The 16,683-nt window shown below is 50.5% G+C and overlaps 1 protein-coding gene across 1 annotated transcript in view; it reads left to right on the forward strand.

The window, feature by feature from the left end:
• The window catches only part of FA2H (fatty acid 2-hydroxylase), a 47,693-nt gene that overhangs the window by 11,122 nt on the left and 19,888 nt on the right, over positions 1–16,683 (forward strand). The gene's annotated exons all lie outside the window — the stretch shown is intronic.

Raw genomic sequence — 16,683 nt, forward strand, 5'->3', positions numbered from 1 at the left:
TCCGAAGTGGGTGTCCAAGCGGTCATGGAATGGTAGGGATTTCAGCCGGGAATGCGGGCATGGGGAGGGGTGAGGAGGGAGCGTTTGGAAGCAGCCTTGCTGCTGGCATTCAGCATGCAGCGGGTCCTGTGTACCTTTCCTGCACTGTGTCCACAGCCTGTGGTTGGAGGAGGGGCCTGCAGGTCAAGTTCTCTGTGTGTGTGTGAACAGCCGGAGGCTAAGAGAGCAGGGAAACAGCCGTGTCTGCTAACAGGGAACCTGCCACCTCTCTTGCAAAGCCCTGCAAATCTCAAACTTCTTGTTCCTCTGGCCAAGGGAACTGCAAACTTATCCCCTCAGCTTCCTTTCATCATAATGGCATGAGCAGCTTATTAAAACAGATCCTTGAGACCTGCTGGCATGATGAAAATGTCCTGCATCTTGATTTGGACATTGGCTATCAGGAAGTATATAACTGTCAAAACTTATCAAACTATATACACTGGAGAATAGTAATTTTTCCCCCATCACGATTATCCCCTCGATGCCCAGATCCACTCCCAAACCCCCTCCACCCATGAAGACTGTAATTTTTTAAAATATATTTTATTGATATTTAACAGAAAGGAAGGGAGAGGGATAGAGAGTTAGAAACATCGATGAGAGAGAAACATCGATCAGCTGCCTCCTGCACATCTCCCACCGAGGATGTGCCCACAACCAAGGTACTTGCCCTTGACTGGAATCGAACCTGGGACCTTTCAGTCCGCAGGCCAACGGTCTATCCACTGAGCCAAACCAGTTAGGGCAAGACTGTAATTGTTAAAGGGTGTCCCAAAATTCACGCAAGAAGTAATTTTGATAGAAAACACAGGTTTCTAATTAAAAAGTGTACATTTTTGATTGATTCATAAAATATATAGTATAGGGTTATCTACGGAATAGGATATCGGGTAAATGGCCTCCACGGCTTTGCTGGCACATACGCACTCTTTTGTTATTGCCTGAGCAGCCGCATTTTCGAAGAATGGTCCGATGATGCCTCCAGCCCAAACTCCGCACCAAACGGTGACACATTGTGGATGCATTTGTTTCTCAACAATCACTCGTGGATTTTCTGAACCCCAAATGTGACAATTTTGTCAATTAACCAAGCCATCAAGATGAAAATGAGCCTCATCGAAATTCAGCCACATTTATGCAAAACGGCCATGGAAAATTTCAACAAAAGAGTGTGTATGTGCCAGCAAAGCAAGGAGGCCATTTACCCAATATGCTATTCCATACATAACCCTATACTGTATACTTTATGAATCAATAAAAAATTTACAATTTTTAATTGTAAACCTGTGTTTTCTATCAAAATTACTTCTTGCGTGCATTTTGGGACACCCTTTATGATATGAAAATTATACCCATTTTTTTAAATGAAAGCAAACACATTTAATACATATTAGTAATCACTCTTAAGGATGTGACCTCATGACTACTAGAGTTAGATGCTGGTATACACAAATCTTTAGAGATTTCTTTTAAAAAGTAGTCGAATGTGAATGTTAGAACGTGATGTCGGGGATACAGGTATTCAAGGCGAGGTTCTTTCAGCTTGACTGTATGTTTAAACTTTTTCATAATAAAACGTGGGTGGGAATACCAAGTCGTTACATGGTGGACATCACTCACAGATATGTTCTCAAAGGATGAGTGGAAAAATAAAGTCAAGCAAAGCCACAGCACTGTGAAAGGGTATGTGCAACACGGCATCACATTTCCTGTGATACTGATTTGTTTCCTAGAGCAGCTGTAACCAAGTACCAGGAACTGGGTGGCTTAAAGCAACAGAACTCTGTTCTCTCGCAGGTCTAGAGTCTAGAAGTCTGGACTGAAGCTGTCAATAGGGTTGGTTGCTCCTGGGCTCTGAGGGAGAATCTGTTCCTTTAACAGGGCCAGCCATCCTTGGCTCATAGATACAGCACTTCCGTCTCTGCCTCCAGCTTCACGAAGGTGCCCTGGGAGCTGTGTTATGTTTCCAAAAAAAAAAAAAAAAAGACAAAAAACGACTCTAATAGCCACATAGATTCCAATATTGAAGACGGTGTGAAACGTTTGATGTTTCACTTAAGTGGGAAAAAACACATGTAACTAAACTGAAGAATTAATTCGAATAAGGATTGATATGTTATATGTGTGTAAATAGATTCTTGGGAACCTCCCCGAACCAGTAAGATCAGAATCTCTGGAAGCAAGACCCCAGAAATCTGTGTCTTGAACAAGCACTCTGTGGGACGCAGCAGCACACAGAGTTTACAGTCCATTGTTCTAGAAGCTAAGGGCAGAGGGAAACGGAGATGGAAACTGGAGGCACCCAGAGTGGCTCGGTGGTCAGGTCTCTGGAGATTTCTAAAGGTCAGAGTCCCAGTGTGGGGCTGGGGGCAGAGCAGGTGTGCACGGCACTGAATGGGTAGCCCCCTTGTCTCTCCCCGCCCCCCACCTGCAAGAGGAGGAGCCTGGGTCTAGCTCTGGGTCTGGCTCTGTCTCATTGGCTGTGTGACCTTGTGTGAGTCATTTAACCTCTCCCAGTTTTGGTTTCCTTCTTCTCTGCGGGGTTTTGTGTGGCTACAGTGAGATCCGTAAAACAGAACATGTGTAGCTTACGCTGAAACAGGATAATTACAAGCCCCTTCAGCCCCAGCTTCTGTTAAGAAAAGGTAGACTCCTGTTAGGTGGTGAGGATGGGTGTTTTCATCACATCCATGTGCTCAGACCCTCTTGGACTCAGTGGTGACATTCCAGTTCCTCAGAGTTGCCCGGTCCCCAGCCTGGGCAGGCGGAGTCTGCATCGACCGGCTGCCCTCATTCCATCTTCACCTGGATAAATGCAGCCCTGGGGACACTCACCCTGGTCAGGGACAGACAGTCTCCAACAATGAGGCTGGCAGAGACACAAGTGGTGCCAGGGGCGTGCAGGGCTGCCACCTTCTCCCCACTGTTCCTCTCTCCATTCAGCTGCAAACATAGTGGGTGCCTCTTCATGCCCAAACTGCTGTTGGTGCTGGGGATAAAACGAAAATTGGTCACTGCCCTCATGGGGCACACCTGTCAGTGGAGGGAGGGAGACAGATGGGACAGCTGCAGGTGGTATATATACATATATATATATATTGTCTGTGTGCATATCCTATCTAATAAAAGAGAAACATGGTAATTGGCGTACGACCGCTACCCTTCCCATTGGCTAATCAGGGCAATATGCAAATTAACTGTCAGCCAAGATGGCGGCCGGCAGCCAGGCAGCTTGAAACTAACATGAGGCTTGCTTGCTTCAGTGACGGAGGACTCCAGGAGGACTCCAACGTTCCCCGCCTGCCGCTGCAGGCCTCTGAGCTGCAAGCAACTATGTAACAAACATAGAAGCTAAACAAAACCCCAGACACCTGCCAGGCTTCAGCCAGCAGAATCGCAACATTGTAAACAAAGGCCAGAAACCTACTTTCAGCAGTGGAGGCCTAAGAGCTGGAGCCAAGCCTCAAAGCTAAAGCTGGCCCAGAATAAATAAAAAAAATAGAAAAAAAGGAGCAGTTGGGAGCTTCAGTCACCCCCAGCCTGAAAACAGCCCTCAGCTCCTCACCCAGACTGGCCAGGCACCCCAGTGGGGACCCCCACCCTGAAGGGTGTGTGACCAGCTGCAAACAGCCATCATCCCCTCACCCAGGCTGGCCAGGCACCCCAGTGGGGACCCCCACCCTGATCCAGGACACCCTTCAGGGCAAACCAGCTGGCACCCACCCATGCACCAGGCCTCTACCCTATATGGTAAAAGGGTAATATGCCTCCCGGCACCGGGATTAGCGTGACAGGGGGCAGAGCCCAAACCCCCTGATCGCCCTGCGGCTCTGTGTGTGACAGGGTGCAGCGCCCCAACCCCCTGATCGGCCCTGCTCTGTGTGTGACAGGGTGCAGCGCCCCCCCCCCCCCCCCGCAACGGGCCCTGCTCTGTGTGTGACGGGGTAGAGCCATAACCTCCCCATCGGCCCTGCCCTGAGTGTGAGAGTGGTGGCACCAACCCCCTGATCGGCCCTGCTCTGTGGGTAATAGAGGGCAGCGCCCCAACCCCCTGATGGGCCTTGCTCTGTGCGTGGCAGGGGGCTGCGCCCCAACCCCCTGATTGGTCCTGCTCTGTGCGTGACAGGGTTCAGAGCCCCAACCCCCCTGATGGGCCCTGCTCTGTGAGTGACAGGGGGAAATGCCCCAACCCCCTGATTGGCCCTGCTTTGTGTATGACAGGGGGCGGCGCCCCAACTCCCCAATCGGCCCTGCTCTGAGCCCGACCAGGGGCTGCACCTAGGGATTGGGCCTGCCCTCTGCCACCCGGGAGCACGCCTAAGCCAGCAGGTCGTTATCTCCCGAGGGGTCCCAGACTGCGAGAGGGCACAGGCTGGGCTGAGGGCCCCCCCTCCCCCCCGAGTGCACAAATTTTTGTGCACCGGGCCTCTAGTATTATATATAACAGAATAGATCATATATATTAGAATAGGGGGCTGTGACAGAGTGGCTTAATCTAATGGATGAAAAAGAGCTATCATAGAACTGGGTGAGAAACATTCCAGTTAGAGGGAACAGGAAATGCAAAGGCTCTGGATATGGCATCGGAAATCCCAAAGGAGGCTCTGGTATTATTGGAGGCTGGGGTTAGGGGAGCATGGCGTGGGTGAAGTGTGGCGGTAAGCAGAAGCCCTGCCTCAGTCGGGCCCATGGGTCATTGCGGGGGGGAGGGGGGATTTTATTCTGAGGATGGGTTGGAGGATTTTAAGTGGAAGGCTGACAAAGTTAATCTATATTTTTAGTTCGTTCTGGCTGCCATGTGGAGGGTACATTGAAGGGGGTCAGGGTGGAAGTAGGACGAGAACTAAGAGGCCATTACTCTTGTCCAGGTAGGAGGTAGCCTGGATGGGTGGCCATAGGGATGGAAAGAAGTGGATTGAAGTTGGAAATGTCTTGGAGGTAGAACCAACTTGCCAATGGATTAGATGTTGGGAATAAGGGAAAGAGATATTGTGATGCCAGAGTTTTGACCTGAGCAAGCTGATTTATGGAAATGATGAATACTGGGTTGAGAGCCCAGGTTTGGAATGGGGCAATGTTTGCTGCAGCCACATTAGGTTTGAGATACAATGAAACACCCAGGTAGAGATTTCAAATAGGGGTTGAATATATGAGTCTAGAGCTATGGTTTCCAATATGGTAGCCACTAGAAACATGCAGCTATTTAAATTCAATTAAAGTTAAATAAAATAAAATTCAGTTCCTCCGTCATACTAGCCCAGTGATGGTGAACCTATGACACGCGTGTCAGAGGTGACACCCGAACTCATTTTTTTGGTTGAGTTTTCTTTGTTAAATGGCATTTAAATATATAAAATAAATATCAAAAATATAAGTCTTTGTTTTACTATGGTTGCAAATATCAAAAAATTTCTATATGTGACACGGCACCAGAGTTAAGTTAGGGTTTTTCAAAATGCTGACACGCCGAGCTCAAAAGGTTCGCCATCACTGCACTAGCCACATTCCAAGCGCTTAGTAGACACACGTGACAAGTGACTACTCTATTGGGCAGCACAGATAAGAACATGCCCATCATTGCAGGGAGTTCTGTTGCACAGTGATGGTCTAGAGCCGTGGCCCAGCGTCACAAAGCATTTCTCTCTGGAATAACGCATCCTCATTGGGTGGCTCTGGTCCCGGCGGCTGGTGTCCCTGTGTCATTCACGACACTGATGTCATTCACACTGGCTCCTTCTTTTCCTCTCTGCTTGCCCACACCAGATGGTGTGCTCAGTGATGTCCCTGACCTGTGGCCATGTCAGAGAGGCTCTGACCACCCGGAAGGACACTTGTCCTGGGTTTGTTCAAGGACATCCTTCCCTGGAGCCGACGCTTATTACAGTGACAAGTATAAACATGGGTTGAATGAGGATCCAACGTAGGGATAGGCCAGGGGTGGGGAACCTTTGTTCTGCCAAGGATCATTTGGATATTTATAACATCATTCGCTTGATATAATTCACTGACTATAAATTTATGTGGCCATGAAATAAAGCTCCTACATTTATTGGATTTTGAGTCCTGCCTGCGGTTGCCTTGGCAGGGCCAGACCAAATGATTTCGTGGGCTGGACATTCCCAGCCCCTGCTCTTGGCAATAGCTCACAGGAGACACCAGTTTTAGGGCTAGCTCTGTAGACTTGGCTAGTTTAAGAAATGGGCAATGGGTGTGGAAGTTTGTCAGGTTAAATAAGAGTGGGAAACAAGGCACAGGCTTAGAGTCCAGCCACCTTGTCTTCTAGAACTAACCATGCACTGAGGCCAGCCAGTCAACTGCTATGAGCAGAAACATCCCCAACTATTTCTTTTTCAATCCTCACCTGATGATTTTTAAATTTTTATTGCTTTGATGGGGGGGGGGCATCAATGTTAGAGAGAAACCTTGATCGTTTGCCTCCCGTACATGCCTTGACTGGGGATTGAACCCACAACCTAGGTATGTGCCCTGACTGGGAATCAAACCTGCCACATTTCGGTGTAGACGGCACTCCAACCAACTGAGCCACTGGCCAGGGCTCCATCCTCAACTATTAATGGGAGAAAATTCCATGTCTTGGCAGGGGGAGGGGGAATTGATTGAGTCCATGTTTCTGAATCAGTATTAGTAGGTGTAGGACAGGTTGTCTTTGTTGTTATTATTGTTTTTGTTATTGTCCAGTGACTTATATTGTTTTTGACTATATAGTCATTTGTCATTTTGTAAACAATGATGAAAACAATTATTTTTCTTTTTTTAAGTTATGAGAGTATAAAAGGAAAATTTAGGAATACTGTTTCTGGAATAGTGGCAGATGAGGTCATTTGTCAATCAATGGCCTTGTTTTTCCTTTAAAGAACAGCAAAATACAGTATTTTGAGGGTAATTCTTCCAAATTGGAGTGTTACGTGATCGACCTGAAATGTATTTTATTATGAAGGCTGGGTCAGGGAAGAGACCATCTATTTCAGGTGGCTTAAGTGTCTTTTTCTGTGGATAGCACATTCCATAAGCCTACCTGTGGTGCCTTGAGGTCTAAGTCCTGAGAGACCACCATCTGGAAGTGCCCCATCAACTCCACAAAAGGATCAATCCTGAGGAACTCGTTTCCTGCATGCTGCTGCGGCTGCTCATCAGCATTGAAACTCTGGTCCCACCCCTCCTACCACTGCATTGCCAGGTGGGACAGGAAGGCAGGACCCAGGAGGTGAGCCCCAGAGAGCTCCCCATGTCCACCAGACCAAGCCCAGGTCACCCCCCAACCCGGGGCTCCCAGATGGGATTGACCCCTCAGGCTGCTCCAAATCCCAGAGTCCGGCATTCATTGGAAAAAAAGCCATGTGTCCCCTTGGCCCTTGGTGGCCTCCTGGAAATGGTGCCCTCATGTGAGGTTAGACTCAGCAGTGGCTCTCAACCTTCCTAATGCTGCGACCCTTTCATACAGTTCCTCATGTTGTGGCGACCCCCAATTTCATTGTTACAAACTGAACATAATTAAAGCATCGTGATTAATCACAAAAACAATATGTAATTATATATGTTTTCCGATGGTCTTAGGCGACCCCTGTGAAAGGGTCGTTCGACCCCCAAAGGGGTCGCGACCCACAGGTTGAGAACCGCTGGGTTAGAGGCTGGAGAGGAAAGGACGGGTGTGGATGCAGATGGCCGGTCCATGGCAGGATCTGAGAGAGAATCACATCAACAGTCTGAAACGGTGTGGGCGCACTCTGGCGAGTTTTGAGTAATAATGTATTTTCAATCCACCGGCCCCCTTTTCTGATGTCCGGGATCCCCCACCTCTGCTGGCTTCTACTTCCGGTGACAAGGTTGCTGGTGATGTCATCCAGGGGGGCTCATTCCATGAGTCGAAGCAATGTCAGTTCCAAGGCAAACCGGGGTCAGGGCCCCAAGACTGGCCTTCTTGTCCCGCTCCCGCATCCCCTGGGTGGGAGAGGGTGGTCACGCTTTGCCTCTCTTCTTCCTGCCGCGAGTACTGGGATGGAGGCTGGCAGAGCTAGGAGCCTTGTAGCGACGGCGGGCAGGCGAGGAGTGGCTGTGCTTTGGGGACTCTGTGGCTTGTCAGTTGCCGCATATGGCTTTTGTCTTTTTGTTTGTTTTGCGCACAGGTTTTATTTTAAATGTTTTAAGGATAGTATAGGCCACAGGACCTGGCTGGGCCTGGCTTCTGATTTGGACCTCGTCAGGCAGCGGGCGGCTTATTGGAAACGGAAGCAAGCAGCTCCTGCTGTCTTCATTGAACCCCAAATTCCTGGCTGCGGACAACAGCCAGCTCTGAGGAGTTTGCTCCGTGGGGGCCTCAGCGGTGGGCTTCACACAGAGGCTTCTGGCCAAGGAAGGTTCTAGGGGCAGCTGTGGCTCCAGCACCATCCTCCTCCTGCTCCTTCCCACCTGCCCAGGTCCTGTGCCACCCAGGCGTCCAGGACACCCAGAGTCCCCACCTTCTTCTGGGCCACCATGGGCTGGGGGCAGCTGGACGCGGGGCCTGGGGCCCCATCTCATTTCAGAAAAGGGGTTTTCAGGCCAAACCCAGGCTTCGGCATAAAAGGCCATCTGTCCATCCCTCGGTGCCCAGCCCTGGCTCTCCCAAACAACATTCCTTTATGCTGGCTCCCCCGCCCCCCGCAGCCCCCGCCCCCCAGCACACTGCCTCCTTTCACCGCCTCTGTGGTCCGCTTGTTTGTTTGCCTTGCAGAGTGCAGGCTCTCTGTTGTTCTTCTCTTTTCTCTCCCCCTCATGTACCCTCCAAGCAAGCCCTCTGTGGGGACACAGGGTGTGGGCACTGGAGGGGGGCTGGGGTCTAAGGCAGAGTCCAGGCCTGGGGCTTGGAGTACCTGGTGGTCCTCCAGAGGGGGCGGCGGAGGGCGCAGGAGGTCTCAGCGGGGACAGCACTGGAAGGCGCTTCCTGTCTGGCTCTCCCAGCCATCATCTGAGAGTCCTTGAATTAGTGACTTGGTCCCCTGTGCCTCAGTTTCCCCATCTGTGGAACCCCTTGGGGAGAATTGTGTTGATATCATTGAGATGCCAGGGTGGTAATGACACTCACCAGGGAGGTGGCACTTTGTCCCAGGAGCCACATGGCTGGAACCAGGGGGTACAAAGTAGGCCAGGAGGCTAAAGAGGGCTGCGGTTTGCCTGACCCCCCAGTTCAGCCTGCCTCCCACACACATGGGGAAAACTGGGGAGGGACTACTCAGGCCCTGCAGAAGTGGGGCAAGGCCACCTTGGCTCCAGGACAGGAGATAGTGGGCTGGAGAGGGCGGTCCTGGATGCCCCCTTCAGGAGCTGCCTCTGCAGGCCTGGTAGGATGGCTGTCCTGATGAGCAGGCCCCAGTTTCTGACACCCCTCAGCCTCCCAGGAGAGGGAATCCTGTCCCCACATCTCCCTGGATGCCTCCCGTGGCTGAATTCCTTCTCCCTCTGCTGCCCTGTCTTAATCCCCGGGGAGACTGGGTCAGGCCTGGGTTAGTTTGTAGGGCTGCCATAACAAAGAGCCCCTAATTGGGTATCTTAGGCATCAGAAATGTCTGGAGGTGAGAAGTCTGAGACGAAGGTGTAGACAGGGTTGGTTCCTCTGGGCTGCGAACCAGGATCTCTTCCAGGCCTCTCCCTTCCCTCCCCCCTCATTGGGCTGCTCTGCTAGAAATCCCTGGCATTTCTTGGCTTGTAGCTGCATCACCAACCTCTGCCTTCATCTTCACATGCCTTCTGTGTGTGTCTGTGTCTACATGTCCCCTTTTTATACAGACACCAGTCACACTGGGTTAGGGCCCATCCTCATGACCTCATCTAACCAATTACATCGGCAATGACCCTATTTCCAAACGAGGCCACGGCATGAGGTATGGGGGTTAGGACGTCCACAGATGGATTTGGAGGGGAGGCCTCTACACTGGGAAGTGAGACCCTGGAGGTAGCTTCTTTGGAGCATGGCCTGCGTCTCCACTGCGATTCCTTCCCCTTCGTGGATTTTGTCTCCTTTCCGGACACCCCAAGGGGACGAGACCCAGTAAAACCAGCAGCCGCCACCCACTTCTGCTCCCTGGCCCCCTGCTTGTCTTGAAGCCAATCCTCTCTGCTAGACTGGAGGGAGGAGGAGGCCTGGGGTCCCCCTTCATTGGACCTCCTGGGGCTCTGGTCCTCCTGGTACCGGCCTGTCACCCCCCACCCTCACCCCCCAAGCATCTGGGTACAGCTGACCCTGCAGCCTGGTTGGCCCATGTGGGTGCAGTCTGGGATTCCATCTTTGTTTCTCTGTACCAACATCTCTAGAGAAAAAGTACTTTGTGGTTTTGTTTGTTTTTGTTTCTTGGTGCCTCATGCGTTAAGGAAAATGAATGTGAGCATCTCTCCTTGTGGAGATGAAGACTATGCCTACATGTTTGCTATGCAAACAAAATGGGTCCATATTAGGCACCACACCCCACCTGCCTCACTCATTGGTGTCACCCGCCCAACCTCTGGGGACAGAGCAGGAACTTGGGGTGCCCCTGCCAGAGAGAAGCGCCTTCTCGTTCCAAGAGGAAGATCCTCAGGGGGCGCAGCATGTTGGTAATGGAGCTTGGCCAAAAGCTTTGTTCTGAATTGCAGCATCTAAGACTAGACCCTGACCTTGGACTCTTCCCCTGACTCAGGCGGCCCTGAGTGACAGGAGTGTTCCATGGACTGGCTGAGCCTCAGGGAGCCGGTGGGGAACAGCTCCTGGGTGCTCTGAGTTTGGGTGTGAGGGTACTGAACACAGTGTGAGAGAGGCGTGCGGGGGCCGGAGCCAGGAGAAGGGGCGGTGGTGGTAGCAGAGCCATCTCCACGAGAGGAGAGCAGGGCCTTGGCTCATCTGAGAGGAAATAATACCACGTGACCAGCCAGGCGCTGGCATTGTGCAGGGAGAAGCCACAGTTGGCGTTCCTGTCTCTCTGGCTTGTCTCCCTGCGGCTTGGGCTGTGGCTGGGGTGGGGGTGGGGGTACCTAAGGAGATCAACATGCCTTCCTCGCTGCCCCCACCTCGTGGCCCAGCATGTCTGGTGGTTCTCAGTGCTGAATGGGCAGCGCCTGCTTCCCATCCTCCCTCTCTCTCCTGGTACACACAGGCATCGGCAGCTCTCCTCCGACCTGTCCTGCCCACACTTTGGGGGCCTCTCTGGGGCTGGGTCCCCAGAGGTTAAACAGGCCACCATCTGCTCCTTAATGATAATTCAGCAAGTATTTGAGTGCTGATCTTGTGCAGCTCCTGGGGACCTCACAGCGGGGCCTCTGCCCTCACGGAGCTGCTACTCCAGCTTGGGAGACACTCCCAGGGAAACGTGTAAGATGCTTTCAGCCTGAGCGCTATCCACTCACCACAATCCTCCAAACAGCCACATGCCAGACCACACAAGGGCTTCTAGCCAAGCCCCAGCCTTCCTTCCCAGAGTGGAGGGGCCAGAGGGCCCAGGGCAAGGAGGGGTCTTCATCTCTGTTTTTTTTATTGGTGTTGTTTTTTTGGGGGGTTTTTTTTTGCCCCAGAACAGGCTTCTGTCCCTCATGTGGACCCTCTAAGACAGTGGTTCTCAACCTTCTGGCCCTTTAAATACAGTTCCTCATGTTGTGACCCCAACCATAAAATTATTTTTGTTGCTACTTCATAACTGTAATGTTGCTACTGTTATGAACCGTAATGTAAATATCTGATATGCAGGATGGTCTTAGGCGACCCCTGTGAAAGGGTCGTTCGACCGCCAAAGGGGTCACGACCCACAGGTTGAGAACCGCTGCTCTAAGAAAACCGCCGCCTGACACAGGTGGGTTGGACACCCATGAACACTTGGGCTGGCCATTCTTGTGAAAGCCAGTGTGTCTGACCACAGGATTATTCACTTCCCTCACCATGTGAGACTTATTCATCTGAAGGCATCACCCGGATTGATTCTCAAACACTGGAAAAGAGCACACGTCGTCTTCGCTTTCTGATGCTTTCTGGGTTTTAAAGCTCCCTGTGGCTTGCTTCCAGGGTCAGGAGAGTCTTTTAAATAATGCATTGTGGAAGTTTCCAAGAAACTTTTTTCCAAGTTTAAAGTTGGAGTAGTACCCTGGTTCCCAGGAATGACCTTTACACACGTCTGATTCATGCATGGTGTTTGCTTGTGGAATTCAAGGGTGAGCCTGGCTCAACTATAAAATAAACACTGGGGTGTAGAAGCCTGGAAAACGTGGCCCAGATCCTGCGACTCCCAGGAGGACTTGGCTCCTGAGACTCCAGGTTCAGAGATGAGCAGCCCCTGAGTGGGAATGGGAGACCTTCTTCAGGAGGGTCTTTGTCCCATCTGCATAGGGGGAAGGTGGTTGGGCCTTTAGAAAGCTCACAACTAGACGCAAGAAAAATAGTCAATGGAAGACGCGTCAGAGGACACTTCCTGGTACCTGAAGGCAGTTCTGCTAATGGCAGCGCCGGCATGCTGCCTGCCCTCGCTCTCCTTGAAGTCTCCTCCTGCATTGGAGTGTGTGCAGTCATGTGACGAACAGCCTGGGCTTCTGCCAGGGCGGGGTGTAGTCCCCATGAGGCCACCCCAAAAGCACCTTGTTTATATGGTCAGTCTGGGGATTTATTTGCCAAAAGCCTGTCACCCATGACATTACTGCCTGGTGGCTCCAGGACTTTTAAATTGTGATTAAACCGGGGCAGCAGCAGGAGGGAGGAGAAGGACGGGAGAAAGTGACCCCGACTTGCCTCTCTTTCTCCCCTCTGTTCCTCGGGGGGCAGCGCCCCAATGGTGTTGGTTCACAAATACACAAAAATGTTTGCGTGAGAATGTTTACTTGCACATGGTTCACTACAGAGGGGAAATGAAACAGCCTAGGTGTTCATCAATAGGGGATTGGTGTCCAGTCGGCAAAGCTCAGTGGTTAACTTCTGGACCAGGAGGTCACGGTTTGATTCCCGGGCAGGGCACATGCCCAGGTTTCAGGCTCGATCCCCAGTTGGGGGCGTGCAGGAGGCAGCCGATTCTTTCTCATCATTGATGTTTCTCTCTCTCTCTCTCCCTCTCCCTTCCTCTCTGAAATAAATGAACAATATTAAAAAAAAAAAAAAAGACTTTTAAAAAGAAAGTGACAACTGTCTTGAGAGCATCCCTGACTGCTCTGTTCCGGGGATGGCAGCCTGCGAGCCGCCCCCCGCCCTCCACGTCCCTCACACCACCTGGAAACTTTCCAGTTGAAGGAAAAAACGCTCAAAAGTATTGTTTCCATTTTTTAGCCAACATCTCTCTGCAACGCTGGATTTTTAGTCATTTATAAAGTAAAACCTTAGAACTGGAACAAAGGGAAGGTTTGATCTACTTTCTGTTACCCCTGGATTAGAGATGAAAGATGTGCCAGAGGACTCCAACCACCTGGAACCAAAAATAAACAATTATGTACAACTCATAGTCACAGAAGAAAATGTTAGAGAGTGTAATTCTTTTACATTAGTATTTTTAAGTAGAATCTTTTAAAAAAAATGTCAATGTAGAGTTGCCAACTGCCCTTCCTTGGGAAGGACCAACTTTTACTCTGAAAGTATGCGTTTCCTACCTATTTGGTATTAAAATTTCCTTTTATTTTTTTTAATCCTTACCCTAAGACATTTTTCATTGATGTTGAGAGAGAGAGAGAGACAGACAGACAGACAGACAGACAGACATCAACAGGTTGCTTCCTATACACCCCCCAACCAGGGATTGAACCCAAAACTTAGGTATGTGCCCTGACCACAAATCAAACCCACAACCTTTCATTGTACAGGACAGCCCTCCAACCAAACGAGCCACACTGGCCAGGGTGAAATTTCCTTTCTTTTATGAAATGCTGCTGATGGTAATTAGGAAATATTTTTATTTGGCAAAATAAAATGCCTGCAATCGCTTATCAGTCTAACGTACTTTTCGTCCTACTCGTGCCTGTTCTGGGGACTTGGCCAAAGGGCACTGAGAATATATGGCCCAAATTATTGGAATTTTGACCCTTGTTCCTGGACACTGTCCTCTCCAGCCCAGAGGGATGTTCTAAGTCGGCGTGTTCAGTATCCTGGGCCACCACTCTCCTCTAAGCAAACGCGCCCACCCATTTGTTTTCTGTTTCCAAGAAGGGCCAAGCCCCAGCAGCCCAGCCCACAGCACTGCAGGAGTCCCTGGCTATCTTGCAAAGGTCTAGCACTGAAACATGGTCCACTCGGGGAAATACGAATGGAGCATTTCATAGCATCAGGAGCCCCTTCTAGGCACCTGGGAAAAGGACACAGTAGTTTCCCACCCTATTGGAATCCGTAATGCCATTGGACAAACGGGATAACTACCCAAACGTCCAAAGACGACAAGAGGCAGGAAATCATAAACACCAACTGTCGCCATGAGACACGCGGGGAGTATGGTTTTCTGAAAGTTAGAAAATAAAGAGATGTGTCTGGCCAGCATGGTTCGGGAAGAAGCGCACAGTGGTTGAGAGAATATTCTGGAGTCTAACCTCTCACTAGCTATGGCACTGCCCCAGGCATAGGTCTCCTCATCTCTCAAGGGTAATAATCTTGCCTCCTTCAGACAGTTGTTCTGAAGATTAAAGGGCTGGATGCGGAGTAAGCATCCGTGAATATTGGGGATGTGCCCAAAACCGCTGTCATCCTCCTGGACGGGGTGACATTTGAGAAGGGAAATGCAAGGCATGTTTAGAAGGTGGAAAACCTTTGCTGCTGGCTAGAGGGAAATGTTGCAGTTAATCCAAAGGCTTAACAGGAAAGGCGTTTGGAAATGCAGGGGAAAGACTTTACACAGAGGAGGCTACAGGGAGCCGGGCTTCCTGTCCCTGCAAACCCCCCTTGCTGATCCCATTTCTCAGGCTTTCTCTGCTTCCCAGGGGCCACTGCCTCCCGTTCATCACCACCCGGGTGTCCCAATCTTCCTTGCACATCTCTTGTGGCCCTCCAGGGAGCAGGCCCTCGGGGGCACACAGCTCTCCACAGCACGCCAGCAGCCGCCGTCCGTGAAGTAAGCTTCAGCTGGCCATGTGCTAAGAGGGCCAATGGGAGCTCAGTTCCCATGGCCTGAAATGTGGCCTTTCAGGCCAGCCCATCTAGCACTGGTCCCATCACACCCGCTGGTCACACCTGCTTTGGAAGAGGAACATGGACCACCCACTGTGCTTAGAGACCCTGGTATGTCCTAACAGAGTCTTGGGGAAAAGCAGATGGCAGAGGGTGGGCGTCTCGGCTGCCCGCAAATATGTACAGTCCTGCAGATGAAGGAGAAAGCGCCTGTGTGGTCCTAGAGCAGTGGTTCTCAACCTTCCTAATGCCGCGACCCTTTAATACAGTTCCTCATGTTGTGGTGACCCCCAGCCATAAAATTATTTTCGTTGCTAATTCATCACTGTTATGAATCATAATGTAAATATCTGATATGCAGGATGTATTTTCATTGTTTCAAATTGAACATAATTAAAGCCTAGTTATTAATCACAACAACAATATGTAATTATATATGTGTTTTCTGATGGTCTTAGGCGACCCCTGTGAAAGGGTTGTTCGACCCCCAAAGGGGACGCTACCCACAGGTTGGCGACCCACAGGTGAGAACCGCTGTCCTAGAGGGAAAGAACCAGGAGTGGTCCCTGCAAACCCGAGGCCGACAGCCGAGCCAAGGACTAATGCTCTCAGAACACAGTCAGACTGGAGGGAGCGGATGAGTGGGCTGCACGGATGGGTGCTGTGCCCCGTGCCAGAGGCGACCACCTTTTCTGCTGCTTCCAGGGATTAGTTTAGGTGGATGTACCCCAAATAGCTCTGTGTCTGCCACTCAGGGGTGTCTGGAAAGTGTAGCTCAGACAAAACCATGAAAAGATAAGGCACGTGAGGACCCCTTCCCTGCAGGCCCCAAAGTGAGCCTTCCGTCTTGTTGAGATGGTGGAGTTGCAGTAAGTGGGGTTGTGGGCACAGAGGGGTTGGATCACCCAACTTAAGAAAGGGGAAAATAACTATTCAGAAGGGAAGGAGAATCAAGAACTCAGTGATCGGGGGCACCCTGGGGTATTCTGAGGGTAGGACACAACTAGAAGTGGCAAGATTATTATATGACATTTATTTTGGACGCTGAGGGAGTTTCATTGTCTGATATACTATAAAGTTCTTCTTTGTCCTTAAGAGATCATCAGAGATACTTTTTTTAAAGAATGCAGTTTTTAGCACAGGGACACAGACGAAAAATACTGAGATAGCCCTGGCCAATGTTGCAAAGTGGTTAGAGCATCATCCCAAGAACTGAAGGGTCTCAGTTTGATTTCTGGTCAAGGGCACGTACCTGAGTTGCAGGTCCACTCCCTGCCCCTGATTGGGGCATGCTCAGGAGGCAACCAGTCGATGTGTCTTTCTCACATTAATGTCTCTCTCTCCCTTCCTCCCTCTCTACTACTCTCTGAAAAGCAATGAAAAAAATATTCTCAGGTGAGGATTAAAAGTAAAAATAATACCAGACCAAGGCAAGACCATGCAAGCTGCCTTGATTTGGGTTACTGATGAGTTTCCCTAGGAAATGCCAGTATCACTGTCACCATCAGGTTCTCTTGGTTCATCTGAAAGCAAAAATGTAAGAATCATGACAATAG

This window comes from Myotis daubentonii, chromosome 15 (assembly GCF_963259705.1).
Source record: "Myotis daubentonii chromosome 15, mMyoDau2.1, whole genome shotgun sequence".
NCBI lineage: Eukaryota > Metazoa > Chordata > Mammalia > Chiroptera > Vespertilionidae > Myotis > Myotis daubentonii.